The sequence below is a fragment of the Phascolarctos cinereus genome, unplaced genomic scaffold (assembly GCF_003287225.1).
Source record: "Phascolarctos cinereus isolate Bilbo 61053 unplaced genomic scaffold, phaCin_HiC Scaffold_726;HRSCAF=1367, whole genome shotgun sequence".
NCBI lineage: Eukaryota > Metazoa > Chordata > Mammalia > Diprotodontia > Phascolarctidae > Phascolarctos > Phascolarctos cinereus.
In genome coordinates, this window is record NW_027556098.1 from 211,480,875 (window position 1) to 211,495,627 (window position 14,753).

Here is a 14,753-nt window from a genome sequence, read left to right on the forward strand (position 1 = left end):
TTGTTATCATTACTAACAATAATTATATAAATAACAATTACATTAGAATGAATGGCACTGTGATGACATCAGCTCAGCTTGAAGAGTGTTGAGTCTTGTTGTTAACTTATGATTGTGAACTCAATGGGAAGGAAAAGTCTAATTTCATGTTCTGTGCAATAACTTGAGCATTACTAGTATCCAATAAATTATAATCAGAAAATGTTTTCAACACTCAATAAATGTTACATGGTATTAATTACATCCAATTATTTTTCTAAGTATTGAATTTCTGAGGAATTTCATGTTTGGGGAAAATGTCTTGGTTTTATAAAAAAAATACTTAATTTCAATAAGCTTTCTATTTTTTAAAATTCAACACACATTTATTGAGATCCATTACACACAGATCATTGTACTGGGTGTTGCAAATAGATAGAGAGAAAAAAGATGAAGCAATCCTTGCCCTCAAGGAGCTTATGTTCTACAACTTATATTCTTTAAAAATATTTTTATGATTTCTTCTGCTTTTCTATCTTTTCAGTTTCTCAGTCTATTGCTCCCCTATTTCCCTCTCAAACCAACCAATCCATAAACATGTATTAAGTGCCTACTATGTGTCAGGTACTGTACTAAGCACTGGGTATACAAAAAGTGGCAAAAAAAAACCCCCAACCCAAAACAACAAACCCAGTCCTTGTTCACATTCTGATAGAGGAATCATCAAGCAAACAAATACGTATAACTACATCAAGAAAATTAAGAAATAATTAAAAGAGAGAAGGCACTAGAATACAGAAGGGTGAGAAAGGCAAAGGCTTCCTGTAGAATATGGGATTTAGTTGGGGCTTGAAGAAAGCCAGAGAAGCCGAAGGCTGAGATGAAGAGGGAGAGCATTCCAGGCATGGGGGACAGTCAGAGAAAATGCTTGGAGCCAAGAGATGTGGTATCTGGTCTGAGGAACAGCAAGGAAGCCCGTGTCATTTCATCCAAGCTTACGAGGCCTGGAGTCAGATGTAAGAAGACCGGAAAGGTAGGTTCTGCTGGGTTAGGAAAAGATGTGAACTCTAAATAGGGAATTGTATGCTTAATCCTGGAGGCAAGAGTGAGCCACTGGAGATAATTGAGTAGTTGAGTAAAACATGGTTGGACTTGTACTTTTAGGAAAATCACTTTTACGGCTTTTTGGAGAATGCATTGGAGTGAGGGGAGACTTGAGGCTAGTAGACTCACTATCAGGCCATTGCAATAACACAGCTGGAGGTGAGAAGGACCTGTACCTAGGTGATGGCAGTGTCAGAGGAGAGAAGGGAGCATGCTTGAGAGATGTTGCCAAGGTAAAATCAATAGGCCTCGACGGCAGATTCAACACAGGGGGTTGAGGATGACACTTGGGTTGTAAGCCTAAGGAACTGGGAGGATGGTGCTGCCTTCCACAGTGAAAGAGAAGATGGGAGTGGGGAGGGATTTAGTGGGAAAGACAATGAGAGAATAATCCCTTATTACAAAGAATAAAAAAGAGAGGAAAAAGCACTTTAGTGACCAATTTATTCACCAAGCCTGGCAGTATTATCAATATTTAAACTGACCAGAGTTTAATCCTTTGCTTGTCCATAATACCCTTTATTTCACTTTGAAAAAGCCTTGTAACTCTGGCCAGATCTCAAAGCCTATAAACTGAAGCCTCTGGAGTCTGATAAACTGCCACATTCACAGAGCTGGTCACTGGCAGTCATCAAGTGTAAGTTTAGAATGTCAAAGTGCAGCACCATCTTCATTACCCATAAACCTCCACCTGATTCCCCCAATGACTCTGTTCCTTTATCCCTTTGTTGAAATCCTTCCTTCTGCCCTTAACAAAGTATTTCCCTTTTTGGCCTTGATATTTTTCACTTTGGGAAAGTATGTACAGGAGGAAAATAGGTTTGGAAATTGTTTTGCCAGGTCTGTTTGCTCTTGTAATTTCTGATTATCCAGCTGTGAATCAATAGGTCCTTTTTTGGGTGAACCTGAAAACAGATGTAAAGAAATTACATTCAGTTCAAACGCTACCACATTATCCCTCCCAAAATGAAAGATTTTCAGTTATCATTTTAAAACAATTTATAATTTGTTTAGTAATAAATGTCTTCAATTGGTAAATATTTATGTTTTATTTTAAAACTTTATTTTCCATCTTTTTTTCTTCCTGTTTTCTTGATCATAATCACCTGAAACTAGTACCAAACTCTATCTGGCTTTTTAAAAAAAGATTTTTTTAATATAATTTTAAAATATACTCACTAGGGGAAGGCTCATAAAATTCAGCTTCAGCCACAATCTGGACTCCAGTCTGCCAAGCTCTACATAAATAAATCATCAAGTCATTTTGGCATCTTATGGGCCAGAAGGAATATCTTCCACAGTAGATTTAAAGAGACATAGCTCTGTAAGGTACCAAGGAACAGAATTCACATGAGTGATTAAATATGTACTTTTAATCTTCTAGAGATGAGACAGGTTCTTTGAAAAAAATATATGATTGTTAACTTCTCAAACTGCAGTTCTTTTCTTTTTTATTTAGATACATTTAGGACAGTCTCATGCTCACTTAGCTTATATGGATATAAAATGAAGGGGAAAGCTGCAGCAAGGGGGAATGAGGTGGCGTGAATAGCATGTGACCAGATACATACAAAAATACCCCTGTTGAGGCAAATGAGTAGGGTTCAGATACTGAGGATTAGAAAGAAGCAAGTGCAATAAATATTGGAAGACAGGTATAATCAACACTCTAGCCTAGTCTAGGTGTATCTTGGTGCTAGATTCAAAATTAAGTACCCACGTTTAGGGCCAAACTGTTCTCAAGGGCACAGAGTAGTGCATAAGGATGTTTCATTCCTCATAGTAATATCTTGTGACTTTGTTGGTCTTCTAGGATTACGGGGTAATAAAAGATGGGGTTTGGGCTACTCACCATCAACCTAGCTGAGTAGAGGAGAGAACTATATTAAAAAGGATGTGGGATCCATATTCCCCAAACACAAAGATCAGATCTCTCATCCAAAATGTCCTTTTGGCATACTCAAGAGAGAAAAGGTGTGTGTGTGTGTGTGTGTGTGTGTGTGTGTGTGTGTGTGTGTGTGTGTAAACAGTTTTTAGGTTTGCAGCAAGTTCTTTTTTCAGCACAGTATTTCATAGACAAAAGGCTGCATCTCAGGAAATCATGCCCCACTGGGGCAAAACTTGCTCTGTGTCATTCTGAACACTTAAATACAATATGGCCCAAATATAAACATACTCTGTTTAAATGAGACTTTGAACATTGACATGATCTTTAAGGTATCTTCATGTCTGACAGTCTATGATTCTAAGATACATTTGTGAATGCTCATGTAGACAGAAGCATGTGTGTACATACAAACATATGCACACATGCACACACAGACACCTAAAGGTATTTTGGCTTCTGAGCAAATGCGATCAAAGTAAAAATAATGCTGTTGATGGCTGTTTGTTTTGCCTTTGTCTTTATTGAAACTCAGATCTGTTGGGTCATTGCACATGAGAAGAAATTTCTTGTCTAAATCTGCTTGAAAACCTGTGAGTCAGGTGCAGAGTGACCCTTCATGGGTTATTAACCAGTTAGTTTCTCCAAGAAAAGCAGACATTAGCTGTGAACATTACTCAGCCATGTCAGGAGATGCAGGTATCAGATAGTGCCATTCTACTTTATCTCTAATTTAATCTCCAGATTTTTCAGCCAGGGCTGTTGGCTTCCACTTAATAACCGATTTTTATCCAGGGCTGCTTTTTAAAACAAGACGCCATAATCAATGTAATGATGACAGAGCTGACAGACAAATTCAGCATTAATGCCTTTCCGTCCCTGGCTCCATGTTTCAAAGCTGCCAAAGGGCTAGGAATTGTGAAATACATTCCAGGCAGTTACCGGTTAAGGATCATTTGCATAAATTAGCAAGTTTTGCAAATGAATTCATCTAGTGAAAAGTAAGACACGGGACACTGCATTTTAATAATTGACATTCCACATGAAATGCAATGTTCTTGAGGAGGAAATTGAGCTCCAGGTTGCTATTAGAACCAGCGGAGCAGCAAGAGCTGGAAAAGAAATGCCATCTCCCATTATGTGAAGGACTGCTCCTGCATAACAACTATCTTCCATTCTGATGGACTTCTTTTAATAAAACTATGAAGGGGCTTTTGCACATAGAGAGAGCATCGGGAGGAATCCAGTCATCAACAATATTGAACAGGAAATGAGAATGAAGGAGGTCTTTATGATGTGGTCTTAACATTCAACTAGTAATTCATTACACGCGGTTTCTAAAGTCATCTTTCATTTTTCCTTTTATTTGGCAGCCATTCCCTCCCCTTTCTAGCATTTTGCCCCTCTACCCCTCACCCCCCCCACCAGCGCATTTACTTTTCCGTTTTATGAAATACTTATAAGATGGCTTAAAAATATTCAAGGTGGATGGAAACATTTGAAACTATCTCGTGTGGGGATGGGCTATCCCAATGTAAGTGAAATTACAAATAAAGATGATTAGTTCATTTAGCTGCCTTCTCCTGTTCTAATGAGTTTAAGAACACCCTACATTGCAAACATGGGCATAGTTTCCCATTTAATGACTTCTATGAGGTGCTCTTCAGCCAAAGTCACCGAGCTAACGGGTGTCAAAGGGACAGATTGCACACATGTGTAATATCCACATTGGAAACAAGTTCATCCTTACTAATGTTGCCTGGCATAATTTATAATTAGCATAAAGTGAATTAAATCATTCACTTGATATACTTTTTTCCAAGTTCATGTAGAGTAAGTGTGCCATATCAATTAATTCTCAATGAACTGCAACAGCCAATAAAATTTCCTCCAGTCACTAGTAATATTCAGAAATATTGATGGGAGAGCAATCATCATTAATCTGAAGATACACCGCAAATCACATATGGGGAGCTTACTGAGAAAGTCACTCTATTTGGGAAGAAAAAGTAATTATCATTAGTTGCTTTGTGCTGCCCATTTTAGCTATCCCAACTTGTGATTTAGTGGATTCAGCAATCCTGGGTTTGAATACTGGTTTTGTGACATAATAGCTGTGTGACTTTGGGCAAGTCACTTAACCTCTCTAGGCATCAGTTTCCTTATCTATAAAATGAAAGAGTTGACAATAAGCTCAAAATGAAAGCATGGCATGGAATTGGGGCAGCGAGGTGATATGGTGGATAGAGTACTAGGCCTGGAGTCAGAAAGACCTGAGTTAAAATCCAGCCTCAGACACTTACTAGCTGTGCGACCCTGTGCAAATCCCTTAACCCTGTTTGTCTCAGTTCTTCATCTGTCAAATGAGCTGGAGAAGGACATGGCAAACCTCTCCAGTATCTTTGCCAAGAAGACCCCAAATGGGGTCTCGAAGAGCGGGACACACCTGAAAGGACACAACAAGAACAGATTAATATCAAACAACATATTATAAAAATGAGAAGTCAACCAGATTAGTTACCTTTCGTAGCTATGACCAGAGGGATAGTTTTAAACCAAAGTACAGAAATGATCCTAAAAAAGATAAACATAGATACTTTGAACTATACAATAATGGAAAGCTTTTGCACAAACGAAATCAATGCAAATTAAAAAAAAAAAGAAGGGACTATTGACTGGGAAGCTCTCTCATGCCTGGAATGCACTGCCTCCTTCCCTGAGCCTCTTAGAATTTCTAGTTTCTTTCAAGATTCAATTTTTGCCACTTTCTACATGAGTCTTCTGCTGATTCCCCCTCGCTCATATTGCCTTTCCTCCAGAAAAAAATACCCTTGAATTTATTTTTGGATATGCTTATATACATATCTTGTCTTCCCCTATAGAATATAAACTTCTTGATGGTTTTGTCTTTGCATCTCCAGTGCCTAGCACTGTGCTTGGATCAAGGTAGATGTTTAATAGGTGATTATTGATTAGTTCAGGCAAAATAATTTTTGCATCACATATATGGTTCTGATATCCAAAATATGTAGGAAATAAACACAAATATATAAGATTAAGAGCTATTTTCCAATGTGCAGCTGCTTAAAATATATGAATAAACCCTTCTGAAAAGAACAATTGGAAACCATTTATAACCATATGAAAGATTGTTCTACCTGACCAATAAGAAGAATGTAAATTTTGAAAAAAAATTAAGGTTCCACCTCATGGCCAACAAACTGGAAAAGATGACAAAAGATGCAACTAGTCAAGTTGGAGGGGCTTTAGAAAAACAGGCATGATAATTGATCATTAATACAACTGTGAATTGGTCCAACCATTCTGTTAAATAATTTGGAATTTTGCTAAAAACAAAAAAAGTGACTAAAATGTCTATACCCTTTGACCTAGAGATTCCACTGATAGGCATGTACCCCCAAGGAGATCAGAGACAAACAGAAGGATCTCATCTGAACCAGCATCAGTTTTTGTGATGTCAAAGAACTAAAAACAAAATATTTGCCCATTAATTGGAGAATGGCTAAACAATTTAGAAAATGTGAAGTGCAGTATTATTGAACCATATGAAAGAATAAATGTATAGAATTCAGGGAAGCATGAGAAGACCTACAAACTGATATAAAGAGTAGGAGGCAGGGCCAGGAAACCAAGCACAATAACCACAATGACATAAATGGAAAGAATGACAACATGAAACTGAATGCCGTTTGATTACAATCACCAAACTTGGCCCTGGAAAAGAGACATGAAAATGCATCTTCTCAACTTTGCAGATGTGGGGAATCATGGATGTGGAATGCTGCATATAAAACTTGATTCATGTATTGTCTAGTCTTACTAAACTGCTTTTCCCTTCTTTGTATTTTGCTACAAGCTACCTGGGTAGGGGTGGGGAAAGGGCTATATTCAGAAATGGTGGTGATATAAAGCCAAATGATATAAAAATTTATTTAATAAAATAAAATGAAAGAGATGCCTCTAAACTCCTTGCAGCTTTAAACCTATAACTATGCTTAACATTGAGAACCTTTTATTTGGTCTGTAAAATGAATCTTCCTGTTACGACGGCTTCCTTTTCTCAATCCGAAAAAAGTAGTAGAGAAACGATTTAAAAATAAAATGTAATATAACATAGACAGGAAAAAAAGAGAGTATCTTGCCTGTTTTATTATCCTTTTCAATGACTTTTCTTTATAGTGACACAGCCCACTCTGACTAGTTTCTATGTAGAACATCAGAATGTCAGCAAAAACCAAACAAGGACCTGAACTGATCTCTTCTGATTGAGTTGACCAGTTGTATTGACAATGTTCTCACAAGGCCCATGCGTTCTAAACATTAGGAAACACAAAGTGCAGGCCCTTCTCTTGCTGGTAACAAATGATGGACAGCAAGGAGTTATCAGGTCATTTAATTTGTGACTTTGGTTCTTCTGTGATAAATAATGCTTTGATGACCTCACCTAGCTTTCCTGATCTCTGTGTTTGGGGATGTAGCTCTTTCCTTTTCAAATAACACCTGTTAACTAGAGTCTGGATGTGATTTTTTTTTTAAAGGCCCGTCTGCATTAAGAATATACTCTGGTTGCTTAGGGAGATTTGGGCATCCAGTCTCCAGTGGCTCTGTTTCTACAGCCATGTGGAGGCCTGTGATAATAATATGGGATAAAGAAATTGTGATGAGATAGTTGGTTTGTCTGGTGAGTTATTGTGACTTATCCCAATAAAGGATGTTGCTCAGGCTCTGTTTATTTATAGACCAATAAAGAGAAATTTCCACCGTGCTGTTCACTAGGCTAAGGATAAATAGCTCTTCCATTTCTATCATTTAATGTTCACGGACACAGATACAACTGCCCTGAATATTAAGATAGCATTCAAATGGGCATTTCTTTTTTTTTTCCCCTTAAGAAAAGAAGAGATCCTTGATGGTGAAATAATGGAGATCTCAGATATAATCATTCCTATTTTAGAACAGTTTTAATAACAGCTTGTTTTCCTTAACAAAGTGGCATGGCCTTGTAGAGGTGATCATGATACAACAAACTCCAGTGGTACGCTTACACAATCCACTGAGTGCCTGGGTTTGTGGCTCAGTGGAAAGAGAATAAAGACAACTACAATCAAAGATTGTAGACTGGCAGCAGCAGCAGCAGCAGCAGTCTTTAGATGCGGCTGCGGCTAAGCTTCTCTCTGCAGTTCTATGTGGCTTTTCATGGATATGTGTTGCTACGAGGCCTTAGATTCCTAATTTCTGTGAAAAAGAAAACTGCATAAATTATCCCTAATTCTTGATTCGGTGATGAAGTAGCCATCTGGTCTGATACCACTGTGACAATGATATAGGAGTGAACACTCTGTGCTTGGTCTGCTGCGCAGGAAAGGACAATAGGACATATTTTAAAATGTCAGGATCCATCAGAACCATATTCAGGAAAGTTTGCATTTATGAAAATGGATCATATTGGAGATCTATCATGATGCAAATGTAATCATGGCTACTGGGGTGAGGAATTAAATTAAGAGTAAATTTAAATTTTTCTAATTAAAGATGTGTTATTCCATTCCCTGCCATGTTTTCTGTGTCTGGAAGAGAAGCTTATTATATCATTTCCTCTAAGTGTTGTGTCACAAAGGGCAACCTAGCTAACCTTCTACTTTCTTGACTCCGGAGACTTGTGATGGGGCATGGCTTGAGGCAGCAGACATAGAATAAGTCTGAAGATCTCAGTTTACTGCTTGGTGAGTATCTGCTCACATCCTTAAAGTGGGCTTAACCTCTGAGAGAGACTTGTCCAGGCACAGGTCAGATCTGGAGCACAAAGTTCAGGCAGTCTGGTGCTAAAATTTTTAAGGCAGTCTTCCCCTTGTCTCAGAGAGAGATGAGGGAAGAGAAATTAAATACTCTCATATTTCCAAATTCTCTGTCCTCCTCCTGGAAGATAAATATCATAGGAGGGGACAGAGTCTCCAACTGTGCAAGGTGATTGTCTGTAAATGTTCCTTGGGTAAATGCTGGATGGTAAATGAAGAGGATGGCACAATAGCAGTCTGTTAAGGATCAAAGGGAGCTTCCTAAGCTGGCATGTTGACTCGTTAAGTAACAGACTGTGGCTGCTGCTTTTAAAAAGGAAGCAAAAGGATTTCCTGTTATTGTTGGGCTCTCTTCTCCCCCATCCCCAAGTCCCAAGATGGCATAAAATTCAGGACTCAGTGAACTAAAGAGTACCTTCTCAAGCTGAAAGACTCAATATGCCTAATGTTAGTTCCTTGAGAACAGGGACTGTTTTTGCTTTTTCTGTGTATTCTTAGCTCTGTGCCTACACATAATAAATATTAATAAATGCTTCTGGATTGATTGATTGACAACCCATTCTGGAGCAGAAAGGACTTAGAGTGCAGATCAGGCAAATTCTTTTCTAAATTTTCATTGGGTCTAATGGCACTTTTATCATGAAAGAACCCTAAACATGGCATACATCAAAATATGTATGAACAGGTGTGCCCTAAGTGTGGTCCTATGCACCAGAATTTCTTTTTATGAGAGTTCTAAGCATTTTATGAATAGCCACCATGTTTTTCCTTCTGAAGGAAATGGAAGATAAAAGACTGGAGGAGGGCCAAAAGAATATATAATTCTTTGTTCTAACTTCTTCCCCAGTACATTCCAGTTACTCTTCCTTCTAATCCCAAAGAGAAAGGGGAATTGGGCCACTTAACACAGAAGTCTTAGGCATGCCAATGACCTCACCAACACATCTCATACTCTACGGCTTCTCTCACAAGAGTTTCTTATCTTTGTAGATGATATAATTAGGGAAAAATAAAGAAACAAAGGGAAAATACAATTCTGGTTGTATCTAAGAACTCCAGTGAATCCTTAAGAATCTAATTAGTTAACTGTAAGATATATTCTTCATACTGCAAAAGGATATGAATAAGAATACAATATTGTCACCATATCCTTAATTAATGCTTTTCAGCTTGGCTTTACACAAATATTAATAGTTTTTACACTAAATTTCTTTTGTTTCTTTGTTTCTTTTTTTTTTTTTTTTACTAAGAACAGATGTATGTGACGCTAGTGTTTTGGATTTTGTTCAGTCATTTTTCAGTCATGTCCAACCCTTTATAATCCTGTTTGGGGTTTTCTTGGCAAAGATGCTGGAGTGGTTTGCCATTTCCTTCTCCAGATCATTTTACTGATGAGGAAACTGAGGTAAACAGGATTAAATGACTTGCCCAGATCACACAGCTAGTAAATGTCTGAGGCTAGATCTGAACTCATGCAGATGAGTATTCCTGATCCAAAAGCTAAAATTCACCAGATAGCATTGTATTGTTTATCTTACCTGTTCAGATCCCTGATTAATTCAGACTGTTTTGTTACCTAAGCTCACTTGTGCCAAAAAAAAAAAGTGTTGATTAATCCAGTGCTTAGCACAGTGACTGGCACATAATAAGGGCTTATTGACTTTGACTCTTTATTGACTCTAATATATTGATACCAACTTCACGAGTCTTCAGGAGTAGGCCATGGAACTTGATCCTGTACCCTGTCATGTTCAACATTTTTATCCATGACTGGAAAAAGACATAGATGTCATACTTATCAATTCACAAAACTTTGAGGAATAAATACTACTTTACGTGACAGTCAGTATTTAAAGAGATTATGATGGATTGGGAAGATAAAACAAATCTAATAATTTGAAATTTAATAGTGAAATCTGTAAAGTCTCGCCATCAAGTTGAGAAAATCAATAGTACAAGTACATATTGGGGAAGACATGGCTTAATAGCAGTGTATGTGAAAAAAAACTCCAAGGTACAAATTCACTTAACTTTTTCCAACTTTTCCATGAGGATACAATGAAAGACTTTGCCTTACTGAAATCCAAATATTTCATTTCTATGGCCTTTTCTAGATCTCTCCCTCCATAGGGCAAAAAAGGAAATAAGGGTAAGTTGATATGGAATGGAATATTCATAGAAAGGTTATTTAGACCTTGGTGATCAATGATCCTCTAAGTTCTTATAACTCATCCATTCAAAGATTTATCCTAGAATTTTCTTTGAGTCTTTAAATATTTTTGTGTGAATTTAACTCTACCCAAAAATGAAATCATTTAAAATTATTTATAGTAACAATATTTGTGTCATGAAACATGTGAATAACAATAGCAACTTATCTTTTTAATAATCAGGATGATATTTTTCCATTTATTATTCTAGCACTCCCTCATACATCCCATGACTACAAACATCAGGTCAGAGATTGTAGAGCAGGAAGGGACCTAAGAAGGATAAAGGTGGGGGCAGAGAACCTGTGGTTTCAAGGCCACCTGTGGCCTCTAAATTCTCAAGTGTGGCCCTTTGACTGAATCCAAACCTCCCAGAACAAATCCTCTTAATGATTTGTTCTGTAAAACTTGACTCAATCAAAAGGCTGCACCCAAGGACCACATGTGGCCTCAAGGCCACAGGTTTCCCACCCCTGGATAAAGCAAAGATGAAGAACTATAGATGAGCAACATTAATGCCTATCAATTAAACATTTTAAAATAAAATTATGACAGACTACAACAATTTATTCATGAAATCATTCATTATGACCAAGTAAGATTTATGCTAGGGATTTTACTATTAGGAAATTAATCAACATATTGATTATATTAAAAACAAAAACCCCCCAAATCATCTGATTACCTTAATAGATGCAGAAAAAAGCTTATGACAAAGTATAAAAAAACTTATAAAGTATAAGCATAGAGGTATTGTGTTTTAATATAATAAAAAGTATCTCCCTAAAACCAAAAGCAAACATCGTATGCAATGTAGATATACTAGAAGCTTCTGCACTAAAGATAGGAGTAAAGCAAGGATGACTGTTCTCCCTGCTATTATTTGATATAATCCTAGAAATGTTAGCAATAACAATAGAACAAGAGAAAGAAGTTAAAGGCATAAAGACAGACATAGGGAAAGACATAATATCCCTATCTGCAGACAACATGGGGGGTTATTTGGAAAATCCTAGGGAATTAGCAAAGACACTAATTAGGAAAACTAATAGCTTTAGCAAAGTTGTAAGCTAAAACATAAACTCACAAAATCAATAACATTTCAATAGAATAAACAACAAAATCCCAAAAGCAATGATAAAAAGATAAATCACATTCAATACAACTACCAATTACTTTTAAACTAAAAAATATGCAAACTATTTAGAAGTCAATTTGTCAACTATTTGTATAGATTCAATTACAAAATTCTTAAAAATAAAGAACAATGAAAATAGCTTGAGTAATATTCAATGCTTATGACTGGACTATGTCAATACATTCATCATATGAGTAAATTGAGACCCAAGGAGGTTAGCTGATTTGCTCAAGGTCACATATGTAGTAATGATCAAACCAGGATTTGAATCCGCATCTTCTGATTCTAGAACCAGTACTCTTTCCACTGTACCATGCCGCCCCTCATTTTGTAACCTAATGGGCAAATTCTTTCAGTACACTGGAAGGAAAGTTATTTGGTCTAAGGTATATGTACTCATTTAGACCAGCTAGGCTGTGTATTCCTATTTGCTCAACATCTTGAGATTCATTGTTCCCTTTAACTATATGTGTCACCAGACTCTCCCCTACCGGGAAAGAGAAAAAGTTTGGAATGTGATATGTTCTAGCATTATTTACTGTATCATCAATGCTTTTTTATAGTTTTTAATGTGAACTGGATTTTAGAAATGCATGCCTTACTAGGAGAAGCCTGAGATACTACTTTGAGACTCAGAGTAGGCCACAGAACAAGAAAACTTGTCAAGAAAAGATGGCCACAGTTTACTGGCCCCAGAGTGTATTAACTACTATCATTCTACCAATGAACTAAGTCTGGAAATGGTAGCCTGATGGTTACTACCATTAGGGACACACGATTTCAAATAGGAAAAGAAGCTCATTCTGAAAGAGGATTCTTTAGCAGCCAATAAGATGGATAAGTCAGTCTCAGAGGAGGAATGGTGGGTGGAAGCCACTTACAACAGCATACATGGGAGTGGACCATAACTCCCTAAAATAGTTGTTTTAGGCTACACCTAGAAAATAGATGATCAAGATTTGCTGTGATAATAGAACAGTCACTATATCCCTATTCATTTCAACCCTATGTTCAGCTTTCATACTGGTATACTTTCGTTGGAAGAAGGAAAAGTACACAGTTCACTTTTCCAAATGCCACTTTGTCCTAAAAAAATGTTGAAATGGTGATCTCTAACTGAGGAGTTCTTAACCTGGGGTTCAATTCTTTTTAATATGTTGCTAACTATATTTCAATATAATTATTTCCCTCTGTGGTCCTATACATTTGATTTTATGCTTTCAAAAACATTATTCTAAGCTTCACAAAGATGCCGAAGGGGTTGTGATAGAAAAGTTTAGGAACTTCTGCTCCAAAATGCTTCTTAGTAATAAGCTGCATATTACTAAGCTTAGAAAACATAAATGAATGACTGAGCTAAAAATATACTCAAACCATATATTTCCACAGGAGAGAAAGGGAGAGAAGCAGCAAAATTGCTCATTAAAGTTATTATCCAAGTCCCCGGTTTATTTTAAGCCTCGTTTCCCACCATAGCTGATACTAATTTTTTACTTGGTTGCATTGCTGAATCTTATTTTTTACAAAGATATTGTGAGCTTACCATTATCAGAGGGCACAGAACAAATCCCCTGCAGGTGAGGCTGAGATGAGCATAATATTGCCTTCTAAATGGGGAAGACATTTTTTTTTCTCTCTTCCACCTCACTTTTCAATTAAAGCACATTCAATACCCACCATTTAGCAGACTATGCCTTTTCATCCAATATCAACCTACATAGAACTGGGTCAAGGTCAAGAGAGGAGTAGTTTCCAGAGGGATGGAACCCTAAGACCTCCAAGAAAAGGGGAAAGAAAGAGGCACCAAATGAAGTAGATGGTTTAAACCTTAGGAGGACATTATATTTTATTCAGTGAAATGAGTAGCTATGAAGAACCTACTATGTGCCACACACTGGGGTTAGGCACAGGGACACAAAATACCACAAGGAAATATCTGTTGCCCTTAAAGATTTGAGCATGTTTGTATGTAGCAGGGAAGAAGCCAATAGGTGGGGAGAGAATGGTCTATGCTCCCCTCCCCTTGATAGGGAGATGATCAATTCAAGATGTAAAATGAGACACATATTTTAGGACATGGAACAATGTAGGAATTTGTTTTGCTTGACTATGCATATTTATAACAAGCATTTCCCTCTCCTCCCCCATCTTAAATTCAAGGGTGGTAGGAAGGAGAGAAAATAAATGCTTGTTAATTTAAAATGAAATGAAATGAAATAATGAGGGGAGAGAAGAATTACAGGGGCAAGCTGCTGGAGAATATGGGAGGGGATCTTAGTTCCCAGTAGTAGAGGAGTTGACCTGGAGAGAGAAGGGCCACTTTTTTATCCAAGACTGGAATAAAGGAGAAGACAGTGCAAGATGATGTTAAAGGATCTGCGAGTAGAGAATGGGGAAGAATGGAGAGTGCTCAGAGAATGGCCTTCCATTGGCTATGGACTAGAGAAGGTTCAACTATGGGTCCTAGAAAGGGACTAGGAGTGGGAAAGGGATTCCAAGCCTAGAGCTACTCTGTAAAGAGCTGAGGCCTCTGTAGATTTATTAAACCAAATCCACCATCTAAAGACTGATCTCTGAGATTAACAATCAGGGAGCTATTGCAAATGGAGCTTTTCCTTGGA

The 14,753-nt window shown here is 37.3% G+C and overlaps 1 long non-coding RNA gene across 1 annotated transcript; it reads right to left on the reverse strand.

Moving 5' to 3' along the window:
• Positions 1-303: 303 nt before the first annotated feature.
• Positions 304-5,409, reverse strand: LOC110211630 (uncharacterized). Its single transcript, XR_002325448.2, has 3 exons — positions 5,272-5,409; positions 2,263-2,405; positions 304-1,988 (listed from the first exon to the last, which is right to left on the reverse strand). It is a non-coding gene; the product is annotated as an uncharacterized LOC110211630 (long non-coding RNA).
• Between the last annotated feature and the right edge of the window lie 9,344 nt (positions 5,410-14,753).